Source organism: Patella vulgata, chromosome 6 (assembly GCF_932274485.2).
Source record: "Patella vulgata chromosome 6, xgPatVulg1.2, whole genome shotgun sequence".
In the NCBI taxonomy this organism is placed as follows: domain Eukaryota; kingdom Metazoa; phylum Mollusca; class Gastropoda; family Patellidae; genus Patella; species Patella vulgata.
This window is the reverse complement of record NC_065884.2, coordinates 10,746,029-10,762,664: the sequence shown is the minus strand read 5'-3', so window position 1 is coordinate 10,762,664 and position 16,636 is coordinate 10,746,029. Positions and strand designations below refer to the sequence as shown.

Below are 16,636 nucleotides of genomic sequence, written 5' to 3'. Positions count from 1 at the left end.
GCAATGAGTCTATTTGTGGGTTAGGGTTAGGATAATAAGGGTTATGAGAGAGGTCATATAGGATATGCCTGTTTTTCAATCCCTTTCAATTTCTGAATAAAATATTGTTTAAAAAAAAAACATAGTATATTATATACGGAGGCCATATTGAACTCAACTTGGGTCCAATTTACCGCTGATCGTCGTTAGATATAACCTGGTTGTTGTTTACTCTGTTTGTTTTAAACAAGTCAGTCACAAGTATCGTAATCAAAATCTTAATAAAAGCTCACAGGAAAGGCTTCATAAATCGTAATTTCAGTCCTTCTGCTCATAGAAATATAGACTAGAATATGAGCCGAAGGACTAACATTACAGCTTTTTTATTGGCGGAAAATTACGACTACTCGCGGAGAACAGCGGCAATCGCTAACATTAAAATATCCCTTTGGCAGGTAACATTGACATTTGGGATTGTTTTATACTTATGGAAGGGATACGATTTATAAAGCTTTTTCCAGCGAGCTTTAAATTAAATACTGATACATTTCATGTTTTAAATTAAAATATTACAACTCAATTTACCTCTAGATTTTTCACGTAAGTACATAATTAGTCGGGCAATCAGAGCCATGTATTCTTCCTGAAAAATAAAACATGAAAATATGTTATTCAGATAAAGGCGGGGTACAACTAGACAATGAAAAGGGAATATGTTGAAAATTTCAGTCAAATGACTTCAATCTGAGGGGACTTATCGTCGTTTGCAGAACAGTGTAGTCTCAATTGTCACTGCTACCGTTGTTACTAAATAAACAAAGTCTCAATTATCCATTTTTAAAATAAATCATGAAATGAAAATCGTATTTAAATCTGTTGAAAATCAATAACATCCTAAGTTTTAGAGAGTTGATTATGGGAAAAGTATTTAGTTATTCAAATAGGACAAAAAAAAAACCATGGTCATGTGCATTCCATACTGGGCAAAAGAGGGGCAGTTAAGTTTTTAGGGAGGGGGGGCACACCCGACACAGTCTACAGTAGGTATTTTAGAGCTACATGTATGGTCTGAAAAAAATTTTGGGGGGGGGGATGGTGGGGGGGCAAAACATTTTTTCAGAGGGGCATTGCCCCCCCCCCCTCCCCCCACTGGTTACGGGCCTGGAGCAAAATGTCCTCGTAGTACACTGCATGATGTATACCTATCATTTTTAAACTGGTTATTTCAGCAGAGAGTTCACCCCTGATTTTATCTTTATTCATTTACATATATTACAATATCATCTATTTACTTACATCAGTGTATTCATTATTATATTATCTACCTGGTATGTAAGTTTTGAAAATGAAGTATGATAAATCAGGATGTCATATTTCTGTATTCACTATTCCGATATTATCTATCTAAGTTGTAGAAATGACTTATGTATATCCATGTCCATGTATTCATTATTATGATATTATCTAAGATGTATAAATGACGTATATCCATGTCATATTTCTGTATTCTAATCCGATATTATCTATGTATATATGTTTTATAAATGAAGTATGATATATCAGTATGTCATATTTCTGTATTCACTATTCTGATATTATCTTTATGTATGCTTTTAATGCTAGGTTCTCACTATCACGATTCAAGCTACAATTATTGAAATCGTGGTTTTAGTCGTGGAGTAATCATGGTGTTCCTATCAGGTCTTATGATATATTGAGGACAGTCGTTACAATCGTGTTGATTGTATCAAAACGTATCTGCACGTACCAGATCATGGACGCAATAATAGGGACAATCCTATTGTAACATATCGCACAACAGTGGAAACCTACGTGTATCAGACAATCCGATTGTAACATATCGCACAACAGTGGAAACCTACGTGTATCAGACAATCCTATTGTAACATATCGCACAACAGTGGAAACCTACGTGTATCAGACAATCCTATTGTAACATATCGCACAACAGTGGAAACCTACGTGTATCAGACAATCCTATTGTAACATATCGCACAACAGTGGAAACCTACGTGTATCAGACAATCCTATTGTAACATATCGCACAACAGTGGAAACCTACGTGTATCAGACAATCCTATTGTAACGCATCGCACGACAGTGGAAACCTACGTGTATCAGACAATCCTATTGTAACATATCGCACAACAGTGGGAACCTACGTGTATCAGACAATCCTATTGTAACATATCGCACGACAGTGGAAACCTACGTGTATCAGACAATCCTATTGTAACATATCGCACAACAGTGGAAACCTACGTGTATCAGACAATCCTATTGTAACATATCGCACAACAGTGGAAACCTACGTGTATCAGACAATCCTATTGTAACATATCGCACAACAGTGGAAACCTACGTGTATCAGACAATCCTATTGTAACATATCGCACAACAGTGGAAACCTACGTGTATCAGACAATCCTATTGTAACATATCGCACAACAGTGGAAACCTACGTGTATCAGACAATCCTATTGTAACATATCGCACGACAGTGGAAACCTACGTGTATCAGACAATCCTATTGTAACATATCGCACAACAGTGGGAACCTACGTGTATCAGACAATCCTATTGTAACATATCGCACAACAGTGGAAACCTACGTGTATCAGACAATCCTATTGTAACATATCGCACAACAGTGGGAACCTACATACATGTAGCATAAGTACAATTCTCCCGTCAAAAGGCAAAACCTAGTAACTCACTTTTTTATCAAAATTGAGTTAGGACCAAATTTGTAGTTAACAGGGCATGTGCTTCCTGTTGTTGTACTAGATATTCCAATCTTTTGATTTTGTAAGCAGTAACACGCATGACACAACCTAGCAACTTCCTTCATTTGCCTATAATACCACAGCAAAACCTAGTAACTCAATAGTCAAATCAATGGATGAGCTGGGGTTTAATATTCATTCATTACGTTTTCCTTTGTTTTCTCAAAATAAGAAAAAAGTGAGTTACTAGGTTTTGCCTTTTGACGGGAGAATATGTATGTCACACTTCTTATATTCTAATCCGATATTATCTACATACATGTATATATAAGTTTTATAAATGACTTATGATATATCTGTATTCTAATCCAATATATCTATGTATATAAGTTTTATAAATGACCTATAATATTTCTGTATGTCATATTTAAAATATTTCCATATATTATTTTCCCATCATTGACTAGACGAAGATATGATTCATGTTTTTAGGTGGGTATAATGGTTTGATTACTGAACCGTGTTATTCTTTGTACTTGATGAGAAATCGTGTTTAATATCTAGTCATGAAAATATTATCACTGGCCGTTAAAGTAATATTCTCATATAGAAAGATGGACTAAAAAGGTCACAACCTTTTCTAGAACCTGTTCATTAAATTGACTGGTAGCATTATGTTTAACAGATGGAGGTGGTCTCTGTATTAAATTATCATTTTATTTATATGGCTGACATCTTTATTAAATACTGTGTCTCCAACTGACCAATATAAAAGATTGACACAGAAATGATAGGCATGTTATTCACGGTACATCAACTTCTTTGATGTGTCACTGGTAGTCCATTATGGACAATGGCCCATCATGTTACTGTATATCAAGGAAAACTTAGAAATGAATGAAATCAAGTGGGGTTTAAGGTTCTACTTTTCAGGGCCCTTATTCACGAAAACTTAAACTAAGTTACAACCAAAATTTTAAGAAATACTGTAACTTCATTGGATATATGCAAATTGATTTTACTGGTCAGCCAATCGAATTGCAGTATTTCTTAAAATTTCGATTGTATCTTAGTTTAAGTTTTCGTGAATAAGGGCCCTGCACTAGAGAGAGAGAAATGAGGTTTAAAGTCCCAACTTAACATGGCACAATATTATTTCAATAACTGGCTTGCACACAGGGTTTTAAGTAGTGGAAGAAAAACGGAGGACTACTGTAATACAATATCATTTGGGATCTAAATTTCAATATTGTATTCTTAATTCATATTTTATTTGTAACTCAATTTTAGACATATATGAAGTGACAGATTAATTGTAAGATTTAATCTACATGTATATCAGGTGTAGGTTGTTGAAATAATATTATGTAAGATTTAATGGATTGTACAAACATGTATACTCGGAGTGTCTATATGATATAAGATTCAGGCTTAACACGTATTGACACCTTTTGTCTTGAGCTAAGATGTGTGAATCTTAATAATTACTTTTCATTGTTCTGATTACGAATGGTATTAACTATGGCGTGCCTTAACCGATATAAAAAGCCTAGTTTACAAGCAGGCAGAAGTACAGAAGAGGCGCAGAGAGAGACCTAGAGAGAATTCAGCCCGGACCTCGGGAGAGGGCCTGCCCTCGACCCCGGAGAGAGGGGTCCTGTGAGGCAGAGGAGAAGCAGCTATAGCTAGACGTAACTTTACCCAACCAAATGATGTTGTTATGTACCTGTAAATATGTTATCCAGTATTAAAATATCTTTTAATAAATAAGAGTTATGTATTCTATCACACTACTCATTTATTCATGACAGGATAATCAGTTGGGAGGAATGGACGATAGTTTCACATCGTAGTCTAGAGCACTAGGCCACCACCCACTTATGTACTTAAAAATCAAGATGATAGGGGTGGATAAGACTTGTTATTAACCTGTTTTATCATCATCTATAATTAAAATCCAAGACTGTGAGTGTGACAAATTAACTCCTTACTGCCAATGGGGGAGACATGTATTCAAACTATCATAAGCTATTTTTATCAACCAATCAAAAAGAATCGTTAAATACAAAGGATGCATTAGCAAAGGGAAGTAACTCTCATCCTGTTGCAAACAAGTCGCCACATTGTTGTGAAAATAAACAAGGCTAAGATTAGTTTTTAAGCTGTTTTTTTGATTGGTTCATAGATCAAGCTACGATCAAGGGAAGATAATTTGAATATAATGGAGTAGAACGGAATGAGACCACTGGGGATACTGAGGGAGAAGATGAATTGGTATGAGGTTTATCTTAACCTGTAACAATGTCATGTGACTATTTATAACAGGTATGAGACAGCTGTTTAAGTCATCATTATTCTGGAATATACCAGTACATGGTAAAGACTACATTTCATCTTCAAAACACCAGCTTTAATAATTGTAACAGTCTTTGCCAAGGATAAACATTCTTCTAAGAAAAATATTGTCATACCAAAAATAGATTACATGTCGATTCCAGATTGAGGAAAACCAGAAAACTGTGTTTAAATCCTTACTGCGTATGATTCCAACCACACTGGTGATATAAAGCCTAGCGTAAACCGAGCTTGTGACTTGATGGAACTTTCCCCAACCAGTCGTTGCTGGAAACATGTTCTGTTTACATGGTCTTATGACTGAATGAAGCTGATTTTTTCACTAGTTGCATTTGGTTTTATCTTCCCTCTGTGTTAGGTTACATTCATGTACATGTATGTATGTACCGTTCCAATTCAGCCATATTTACTGGTCTTGACCACTTGGGTTAAAAATTGACCCTTTCTCTATCTCTTACTATAAATTATATCAATGGGGTTGGACCCTCCTTTCATCACCACTAAGTTATATTGATGGGGTTTGATGCACCTTTCATCCACACGAAGCTATATTAATGCGGTTTGACCCCCCCACACACTAAGCTATATTGGTGGGATATGACCCTCCTTTCATCCCCACTAAGTTATATTAAGGGTGTTTGACCCCCCCCTCCATCCCCACTAAGTTATATTAATGGGGTTTGACACTCCTTTCATCCCCACTAAGTTATATTGATGGGGTTTGACCCTCCTTTCATCCCCACTAAGCTATATTGATGGGGTTTGTATCAATGGAGTTAACCCCCTCCCCTTCCACCATCTATTTTAATTCTTGGCTAGATCACTATTGCTCCCCCATCAAAGATAAAGTCGGGTAATAGACTGAGTGATATTTGTCAAGGTTAAAACTTTAATCTGACATGTAGTTAGTTAGTTTAAAGACAACGGCTGCCAAGTCTGAGTACACAATAACAACATGGTATATCATGTATCCCACAGTTTATATATACATGTATATAAGTCTACAAGATCTACTATCTTTATCTTATCTATTTTTATTGTTTACTTTTACATGTTGGGATGCACGTTTATCTAAGGTTAGATACATGTATCAGGTATCCATACTACATTGGTATGACAGTGTTAATACAATTTACTATAGGTGAGAGAGAGAGAGAGAGAGAAAGAGAGAGAGAGAGAGGGGGGGGTAACATTCACTTGACACAAACTAGGTCATTAATTTCAATAATTCGCTTGTGTGTAGGGGTCTTTAGCAGTGGGAGGTAACCAAAGGACCTGTAGAAAGGCGACCCTACTCCTTGTCACGTGCAAGCGGGGAATCAAATACACGTCACTTGACTTAATGACAGACCTTATGGTGCAACGTGCTTGCGTTAACCATTCGGCCACCCAACTCCCCAATTTATTATTGGTAGAAGGATTGTTACATCTGTATGACAGTGTTAGTACAATTTACTATACATGTAGGTAGACAGATTGATACCTTGGTTTACAAAAATCAAATCAAATTTAAAGTCCTACTTTTCTGCACCGACTGAAATAATGAAGACATGTGTATGCTATTACAGAAATTTTGCCCAGACAGTGCCACTGTGGCTTACTCTTATATTGAATTCCAACTGTCAAGGGTTCTCTTAGGTGCATGCCAGTGTGTACACTGGACCTTGGTTTTTCATTCCATCCGAACGACTAGACACTGTCCTTGTCAGGTCCTCACTCCTGTACCACTAACAAGGGGAAACCACGGCCAACACCTCCGGTATAGTAAGCTAGTGTTTTACTCATTCAGCCACAGTGGCTTCCCTATCTGATGCCTTACGTCTACTTACCCTCGTTCCTGATTTTTTAAAGATGAAGTCTTCCATTTCAGAACATGGTTTTGTATTTTCTTCTAAATCTGCTCCTTCTCTCGCTGTTTCTCTAAAAATAGAAAATATTATAATTCATTAATTTATTATCTTAAAAATATCATAATTCATTAATTTATTATCTTAAAAATATCATAATTCATTATCTTAAAAATATCATAATTCATTAATTTATTATCTTAAATATATCAAAATTCATTAAACATACATTATGCAAGAGCTAAATCTGTATATTGTAAGTCTTTCTTTAGACCTGAAATGTTATCTAAATTATTAATTAGACATTAATTAACCTATCCAGACCATAATCAACCCTAGATGGCATCGCTAGCCTGCAATCTTTAGTGGATTGTGAGCCGATTTACTGCATAACTTTCCTTCACGATTTAACGATTGAATGGATAATCGAGACTATGCTGTTTATCGTACTGACTTTAGTAATGATGATTGAGGCTAGGCGGAAATTTCATTCGCTTAGTTCTCGGTTCATAGTGGATCAATTTGAATGAAATTTTCAGCAAACTGCTTTTACATTATCTATAGTTTTTAACTATTATAGTGAGAACTGCCAACTCGTTATCGAATCTCCCATAATGTATCTTTAATTTATTATCTTAAAAATATTATAATTCATTAATTTATTATCTTAAAAATATTAAAATTAATTTATTAACTTAAAAATATTAAAATTCATTAATTTATTATTTTAAAATTATTATAATTCATTAATTTATTATCTTAAAAATGCTTTTAAAACATGAATTAAGAGTTTTAACATACGCTGGTATTCCCTGTTAATACGTATACAGCGAACAGTGGAGAATTTTCGCTGAGCAAATTTCATGCTTAATAAAATGGCATTTTACCCATGGTCACGAAAATGAAATGAAATGAAATGGGGTTTGACATCCTACTGTTCTGTTCCGAACTGGGCTAATGAAGACGGGCATTTATATGCAATACAGTGTGCTATGAGGGAAATTTTGCCTGGACAGCGGCACTACGGCCTACTCTTACATGTATATCAAATTCCAACTGTCAAGGGATCTTTTACGTGCACGCCAATGTGCACACAGGATCTCAGTTATTTGTACCATCCAAATGACTAGACAACAGCTGTCTTTGTCAGGCCCTCTGTCCTGCATGACTGACAAGGGGAAACCACGCCAGAAAAGCCCTATGAACTCGTGGTCATTAGGTTTTGTGTTTGTTTGCATGTGGAGTAAAGTGAGGTACATGTAGGATGTTTGATGGACATGGAAAAACAATGTTTGAAAATGGAATACATAAAAGCTTTGATTATGAAAAATCCTATTGCTATATATTTTATTTCCCACAATCTTGTACGACACGCAACTGGCCTATAGATTACATGGTGGATTAAAAGATTATCCAATATAACACCTGTATAATATCTATTATATCTATTCAATAGTAACTTAATGTGGAATAAACTTTATTTGAATATCGTTTTGTATAATATTCATAACTTTATTATATTCTCTGTGCTTTATTATGGGTTTATATATTCTGGTATTACATGTTAAAACTGTTTTCTGTATTCAAACCTACTGGTATATAAAAAATATTAACAACTATTTCCACAACAAAAGATAATTCAGGTCAAATAAAAACTTTCCATTTGTAGATCATAAGACAGAACTTATTGTTAGACTAAGTAAATGTTAAACATTTTGAACAATTAAATGGTCGTATTTAGAAATCGTAGATCAAATATAAAAAGATTCTATTTGTAGATCTATATAACTATTTTACAGTATAGGTAGTTTGTGAATTATTAATATTCTTATATTCTAGAACACGACACAGATAATTGGTTTTAACAAAAGAACTTTCCCCCATGAATAAGTGTACTAGATTTGGTGAAGCATTAAATGTGTATTATAACAGTAAACTGTGTAAATAGGTCTATAATAATACGCCACATAAACCAGTTCTTAAAGTCTCTCTGAATTTCATCTGGTTTTTAAATGTTTGTTTTATATTTTAACTGTGAAATGGGTTAAACTGGTAAACTGTATAAATACCACTTGGAATAAATTATGTCTCTATGTATATGTATTTAAATTATACTGTAATATATTAATTCGCTATCCTGTTTAAAATTGAAACGGAAAGGGCTACTCTAAGTTTTTGAAACTTGTGCTTGATCCTTTTAAGGGGGGTTGGATGGTCGAATGGTTAGTAGGTGCGCGCTGTATCATAAGGTCTGTCATTGAGTTAACTGGCGTGGTTTCAATTCCCCGGTTGAATGTTACAAGGAGTTACGTTGCCTGTTCAACCTTGTGGGTTTTCTCTGGGTCCTCCCTCTGCTAAAGTATGAACAAGCGAATTATTGAAATAAAATTGAACCATATGGTAGTCCCGAAATGACCCATTTGGTATCAAGTGGACATTAAACCCCATTTGCCTGGACAACAAGGTACTTCTGCCAACTGTTTACCAAATTCCGCCAACTTTTTTTTAATTGAATTTCGACTGTTAAGGTTCTTTTACGTGAATATCAACATGTACCCATAATGTAATTAAGGTATACATTGTATGTAAAAGAACAAACTTGACAATGAATATAGGATCTGACCCCCCTCGTGCCCCTCCACAGTTGACAATGACTCATGTACCCATAATGTAAATAGGATGTACAATGTATATATAATAACAAGCCTGACCCCCTTGTGCCTCTGCACAATGTATATAGGACCTGACCCCCTCGTGCCCCTCCACAGTTGACAATGACTCATGTTTTAAACTGTGCACATGATTCTACTATTTATTCTGATATATCCTTAACCGACCTTGACCCCAATAAATTTCAACAACCCCTGTCCTAAAATATACAACTCTCTAAACAACAAAACAATTTTATTACTTTTTCCATTAACAGTTTCAATAGTGAACATTCAACTTTTTCCATAAACGGTTTCAATAGCGAACATTTAACTTTACAATAACTTTATCAACAAAAGAATATTAACAATCAGTGCAGGGATACGCAAAATATCTAAAAGTTGAATATTAATTGCACAGACGGTAAATGCTGTTTGATAATGTCAATGGCAGATCTAGTGGAGAGAGAGAGAGAGAGAGAGAGATGGGGTTTAACATCCACTCGACACAAACTAGGTCATTTCGGGACTAACATATGGTACAATTTGTTTCAATAATTCGCTTGCGCGTAGAGGTCTTTAGCAGTGGCAGGAAACCGGAGGACCCGGAGAAAACCCACGAGGTTGGGCAGGCGACCCTACTCCTTGTCATGTACAACCTGGAAATCAAAACCACGTCAGTTTACTCAATGACAGACCTTATAATACAACATGCACGTGCTAACCATTCGGACATCCACCCAACCTTTACTTCATGTACATGTACACACTACCCAGCTCTCTTCTATCCATACTACCCAATACTACACTTCAATCTGTTCCACCCTTACTACCACTCGGCAAACCTAGGCAGATTCTGTTAATCTACATCTAGCCCCGGCTGTATGATGGTAAGTGATACGTACCTACGCCTATACAATTGCGATGCGGCACAGGTTTACTTATTAGGAACACTTGCCGCTTTTAAAAAGAAGTTATCATAATTGCATCGTTCGAAGCGTGTGTAGAATTTTCAGTTCAAAGTTGTCCTTGTTTGAAGAAAATCGGATAAACTTGAAAGAAAAATAGCTTCAGACTTTGAAATATTCGTATGATAAAACATTCTTCAAAGGCGTTGTCATGAGCAATGCCGTTGGTAATCCGGGAACTTGAAAGTAGTTCCAATGGTGGACTTTGTTATACAGCAGAGGCTAGATGTAGGGTACAGGAATCTGGTTAGTTTTGCCGAGTGCACTTACTAAATGTACACACTATCCAGTTTGAGTTTGTGAGATGATTTGAATCAATCATTTTTTGCACTGAAAATCAAAAGTGCAGACTGGTGAATAAATTTAAAATCCCCCAAATATTTGTTAATACAATGTACCAATACAAACATTCATATAATACAAATACCAATACGTAAACTATAAATCACACTAGTAATTGTCCTAAAATACAAGATTCTTTGTTGTATCTTGACAGGTTGATCGATGAGCCATTACAAACTGAATTTGGGTCAATTTTAAAACTTTAGTCATTCTTTTCTTTCCGTTAATATTTGAATCTACCACCTATAACCTACTTGTACTCCTCATCAATGTCATTCTATCAAGAAAATTATATTTTGATATCTGATTATAGACATACAGACAGTGAGGGTGAAAGAAAGATAGAAGAGATGTTATTTAACGATCCCACTTAACACAAACTATAGGTGATTTCGGGACTAACATATGGTTCCATTTTATTTCAATAATTCACTTGCATGTAGGGGTCTTTAGTACTAGTAGTCGGAGGAAACCCACAAGGTTGGACAGGCAGCCCACTCATTTTTGGATCAAAACCACATGGCATTACTCAAAGACACACCTTATGATCTAAATCGCATGTGTTAGACCAATCGTTAACCCCACAGGGCTGGCCACGAATAAATTGATGGCGAGCAGATGACTGCTCCCGCAAATTTAGGTTTGGGCGAGCAAGGCAAGCAATAAAAATTGCTCATGCAAAATGTTGTTTGCGTGAGCACACATTTTGTAACACTGTTTCAATTTAAAATCATAAGAAAATTGCTATTCCTGGCACAAAGTTTGCAGTAAACATGTGTGACCATCGCTTTCTGTTTTTGACAGTCATACGTACTCTTCTTTATTAAAACCAATTTCCGTATGGATTTCTTCACCCCACGAAATCAGGTTGCCTTTGGCCATTATTACGCTTAGATTGAAAATTATACGACTGCACAATGGAATAAAAACCGAAGTTTGAAACGTGTTCATTTAGCGTGAATGCCAAATGCCGGGTGTTAACATTCTTTACTTTAGACTCGATTATCACGTGTTTGTTACTGGTGTTCGTAGGAAAACCAGTCATGACGTTCAGGTCTAAAGTGTATTTTTAGTAACACAAGTTGCGAGTAACTTTATTAGCCAATCAAATTTCAGGAGGAAATGCCGCGTGCAGCTGGGTGAATCTCAGTTTGACAGACGAATTTATGACGTTATTGACATTGTTGGGTTAGTTTCGGCAATAAACTTGTCAATATTTTGATTATTTTTACAGGGTTTTCTTAAAATTTTGCGCGAGCAACGAACCGCTCGCGTAAATGTAGATTTACGCGAGCACAGCGCGAGCGCGAGCAGTTGCTCGCATCTCATGGCAAGCCCTGACCCCACCCCCACATATTACAAGAAGTAAGAAAGTGCCAGATTGCGTAATAAAATTTTCGATATCTACATTAGGATAGGTTACTCATTAAAGAATTCAAAATAAAAATATTGCTCAACCTATATCTCCAAAGTGCTATAAATAATGGTGTGTGTGGTGCAAAAGGCAGGGTATGATCACTATTTATAAAACACCTGATACCACCTCTCAATTTAGAAGTTTACACAGCTAACACATTTTGGTGTATTTATGTAATTATCTTCTTTCCTCTGAGTGGTTGAAAGCATAACAAAGAACAAAATGTGTTGGGAAATGTGATAAATGTCTACTAAGCTTGTGTTTACCATATTACCGATAAACAATTTTTGTATTTCTCTTGGTTCAAAGATTTGTAAGCACATGGTTTATCTTTACATAATAACAACAATCTCTTTACATCATTCATCTTTACTGGAACTTGTACAAAAATCTGGTAATGAGTATAGGTTACTAGACGTATAATAGACAACATTGTGTACTATAAGCTCTTTATACAAAGGCCAAACACAGCCCAACATATATATTTTCTGCAAACCTCCCTTTTGTTATCATAACTGCAATCTGTCTATTTGATATCATTATTGGCTATTACTGCTACTAGTAACATCATCCCGATTCTCAAGTTATTTTTCTTCTCGTGGATGGTTTGTTTGTGACCAGAATCAGTCATTTCAGATATCAACTGGAAATGAGGTTTAATGAATCTGGACATATGCAAACTGGATCGAGGACCTGGAGAAAACCCATGAGGTGGGACAGGCATCCCTTCTCATTATCACGTACAACCGGAGAATTTAAACTACGCCAGTTGACTCAATGACAGACCTTATGATACACTGCGTACATGCTAACCATTCGGCCATCCAACCCCACCCCACCCAACACCACCCTGTAAATATACAGATTGTCTGGTTTGTACATTTAGACCACAGAGTAAACCATGTTATTAAATCCAAATTATCTCTCTGTTTCACATGATTCAAGTCTAGCCAATTATATCATCCACATCAAGGTTAGGTCCTGGTTATATACAAAGTTCATGATGAAGTCAAACATATACTATGATTGTATAAATGCCAGGAAATAGATATTAACCACCAATCAAGGTTGTACTACATAAATATTACCTGCAGAGCAAATGATTTGATAAATTTTACAGAACATTGAACTTTCTCAAGGTAAACTTCTTGGGAGAGAGAGAGAGAGAGAGATATGCTGTTTATAACATCCACTCAACTCAAACAGGATAATTTCGGGACTAACATACTGTATGGTTTAATTTTATATCAATAAGTTCCTAGTATGTAGGGTTTTTTGATAGTGTGGGAAACCAGAAGACCTGAAAAAACCCACAACATTGGACAGACGACCGTGGATTGAGTCCGGCCATGTCTTGTCTACATGCTACCCATGTAAAAGAACTCTTGACTGTGAAGAGTACAAATTTAGATGGAAAAGAAAAATTTCTCTCATAGCACCTTGCATGGTGTTTGCCCATCTTCATTAGCTAGGTTGGTGCGGATGATAACAGGGGCTTATCCAGAGGGGAAGGGGGTTGGGGGGTCGCCCCCCCCCCCCTGCTCAGCTACATAAATTTTTTTGTAAATCAACACTTTTTATGAGAAAAGTTTCTCGGCCGTGTGCTTTATCCTTTATCGTCAGATGTGGGACAGGATGGGCACTCAAAGCACGAGATAATGATATAGACATTATGTGATATCCCAATTAATGCTTTGCATCCATGAAATTGAATCACAATGTCATCGCATTAATTCATAATAAAAATTGACGTCAAACGAGGTTTTGAATTTCTCTGTTTAAAAAGCTTGATGTGTATGTATATACATGTATGCCAAAATGACGATAGAGACCATGCAGGAGGGGGGGGGGATACATTGTCTCAGGAACCTGGCAAACCCCCTCCTGCAAAAATTCCTGGATCCGCCACTGGATAAGGACTTTGAAGCCTTTCTAGAACACCTGATGCCACATCTATTTTATCAGCTAATACACAGTAATATTCTAATAGGCATACATAACACATGGGTCAATCATCGAACGTCAAACCATATGACCTTTTCAGAAAATGATCAATTTATCCAATACACATTGCACAATGGAACCTCCTTTTCGACCGACCACCTGTTAATATTCAAAAAGACAAATACACGTGGAATATTTCAAGGTGAATTTATAGATAATCTCTGTTATATTTAACAGACCACCATTAATATATGTTCATGTCTTTATCAGAATTGGCAAGAGTTTAAATATATTTTTGTAGGATTGTTTTATTTAATGTGATGACGTGATCTAATGATCTGTGTTGAGGTTTTTTAAGATAAAACTTGGCTTTAAACCTACGTCTTTATTAGCTGATTTGGCACAGAACAATGGGTGTGTTTCATCAATCATAAGACTTGGGGATATGGGCAGAAAAATGCTCTCTGTAGGGGGTTGATGGCTGATGGGATGGGGGGTCCCTGTTCCGGCATGACTGAAGTCTTATTTCAATGCATCAGAAGCCATTTCTGAAGGAAATTTACCCTTTTAAATGTATAGGCTCTCTCCTAACCTCGGCTCCATACGCCACATTAAGGTGAGCAATTGCATAAATGACAACATGTAATATCACATGTTTTGTTATTAATGTACAGGTACTAGGTACCTGTTATTAATACTGCACTAATAACTAGCATATTTAGATATACATAATGTATGCACCTGTAATCTACAGGTATGTTAAGGTACACAATTAGATAAATGACAACAGGTTATCAATTTACCTGGTATTACTGTACTAATTACTGTTATATGTACCCACATACATGCATGTAATTATGCACACCTGTAAGCCATGTTAAGGTGTGCAGTTGGCTAAATGACAAGTAGATTTTGCTCTTTATGAAATAGTCATTTGACCACAACAATTTCTTCGGGAACACCTTTACGTATTAACAATTTTGCTTCGATTTCTTTGAGAAAAAACTAATTTAAAAATAAAGATGGTTTTGAAATTTGTACATAAAATAATTTACAGTTACATGAAGCTATTTATTTATCAATATCCTGATAAACAAAACCTTAAATTGGTTTGGAGTTATGAGTTGATTTACAATTATTACTTCCATTACAGCTATACACAGTTGGATTTCATTTTTAATATTCAATTGCTTTCAAAATGCCATTATTATTAGTTTGCATTCAAAAAATAATAATTCTTATATTCTATCCATACCAGAGAGACAGAAGTGGGGTTTAACGTCCACTCAACACAAACTAGGTCATTTCTGGACTAACATATGGTCCAATTTTTATTTCAATATTTCGCTTGCGCGTAGGGGTCTTTAGCAGTGGGAAGTAACCGGAGCACCCGGAGAAAATCCACAAGGTTGGACGGGCGACCCTACTTCTTGTCACATACAAGCAGGGAATCGAAACTTCGCCAGCTGATTCAATGACAAACCACATTTGGCCCCCCCTTTTATCCATACCAAGAAGCCCATTTTTAGACAGATGTTTTTTCTTAGCTCACTTATAATCAAATTGTTAAAATTTTATGTATTTTGCATTTTTAATATTTAGGTGGAACACCTGGTTGGTCATGTCTTTAATGCACATGGAGCTAAAGCCTGGCGCACACTACGCGACGTCATACATGTAGGCGATTTCGGTCGCCGACGATGAAAAATCTAAAACTCGCCTAGTGTGCGCACTAGATCGCAATCGATATTTCGTCGCCAGCGACCACCGCCGCAATGGTCGCCGATATCAGACTTGTTTGATATGATCGCCAAAGTCGTCGCTTCATCGGCAACAAATCGTCTAATGTGCTCATCTCGGCGACAAGTTAAGCAACAACGAAGAAAATAAATTCACCTATTAAACCAATCATTTTTGGTTATTCTTCTCATGTGACATAACCACACACGAGATTTCTCAGAATTTTTTTTCTGTTGCATGTACAGTATATATAAGTGGCTCGGGTATTCTAATTTAGCCCTAATTAACTAATTGAAATTAAGTTTAGAATTCTGGCAAAGCTGTCGAATACATATGGTAGGCAGAGTGGATTGTTCCGTCTATATAGCAATGTACTCAATAATAATATAGTCCTAGGATTCATAGATGGTAATCAGAATGGGCGTTATTTTTCCAGTACCTGTAGCGAGAAAACGGAGAGTGACCGTCGATCGCCCTCCTGGGCTTATTGGTTGTCTCATCTTGGTTGTTTGTTTGGCAACGAGAGGATTGATTATATTTAGGATTCTCTGGAATATTTCTGGACTCATCCTCACGTAGCTTGTTTTTCTATACATGCAAGACTCGCCCAATTTGAGCTAGTTACTTAGAATACTGCACTTGACGGGCG

General features: G+C 36.1%; 1 long non-coding RNA gene across 3 annotated transcripts in view; it reads right to left on the bottom strand.

Annotated features, from left to right (window-relative positions):
- The window catches only part of LOC126825171 (uncharacterized), a 45,737-nt gene that overhangs the window by 7,379 nt on the left and 21,722 nt on the right, over window positions 1-16,636 (bottom strand). For all 3 annotated transcript variants that reach the window (XR_007681819.2, XR_007681820.2, XR_007681821.2), the window contains exons 3-4: window positions 6,911-7,001; window positions 565-622 (exon numbers count right to left, since the gene is read on the bottom strand). This is a non-coding gene — a long non-coding RNA (uncharacterized LOC126825171). The remainder of the gene's footprint in view (window positions 1-564; window positions 623-6,910; window positions 7,002-16,636) is intronic.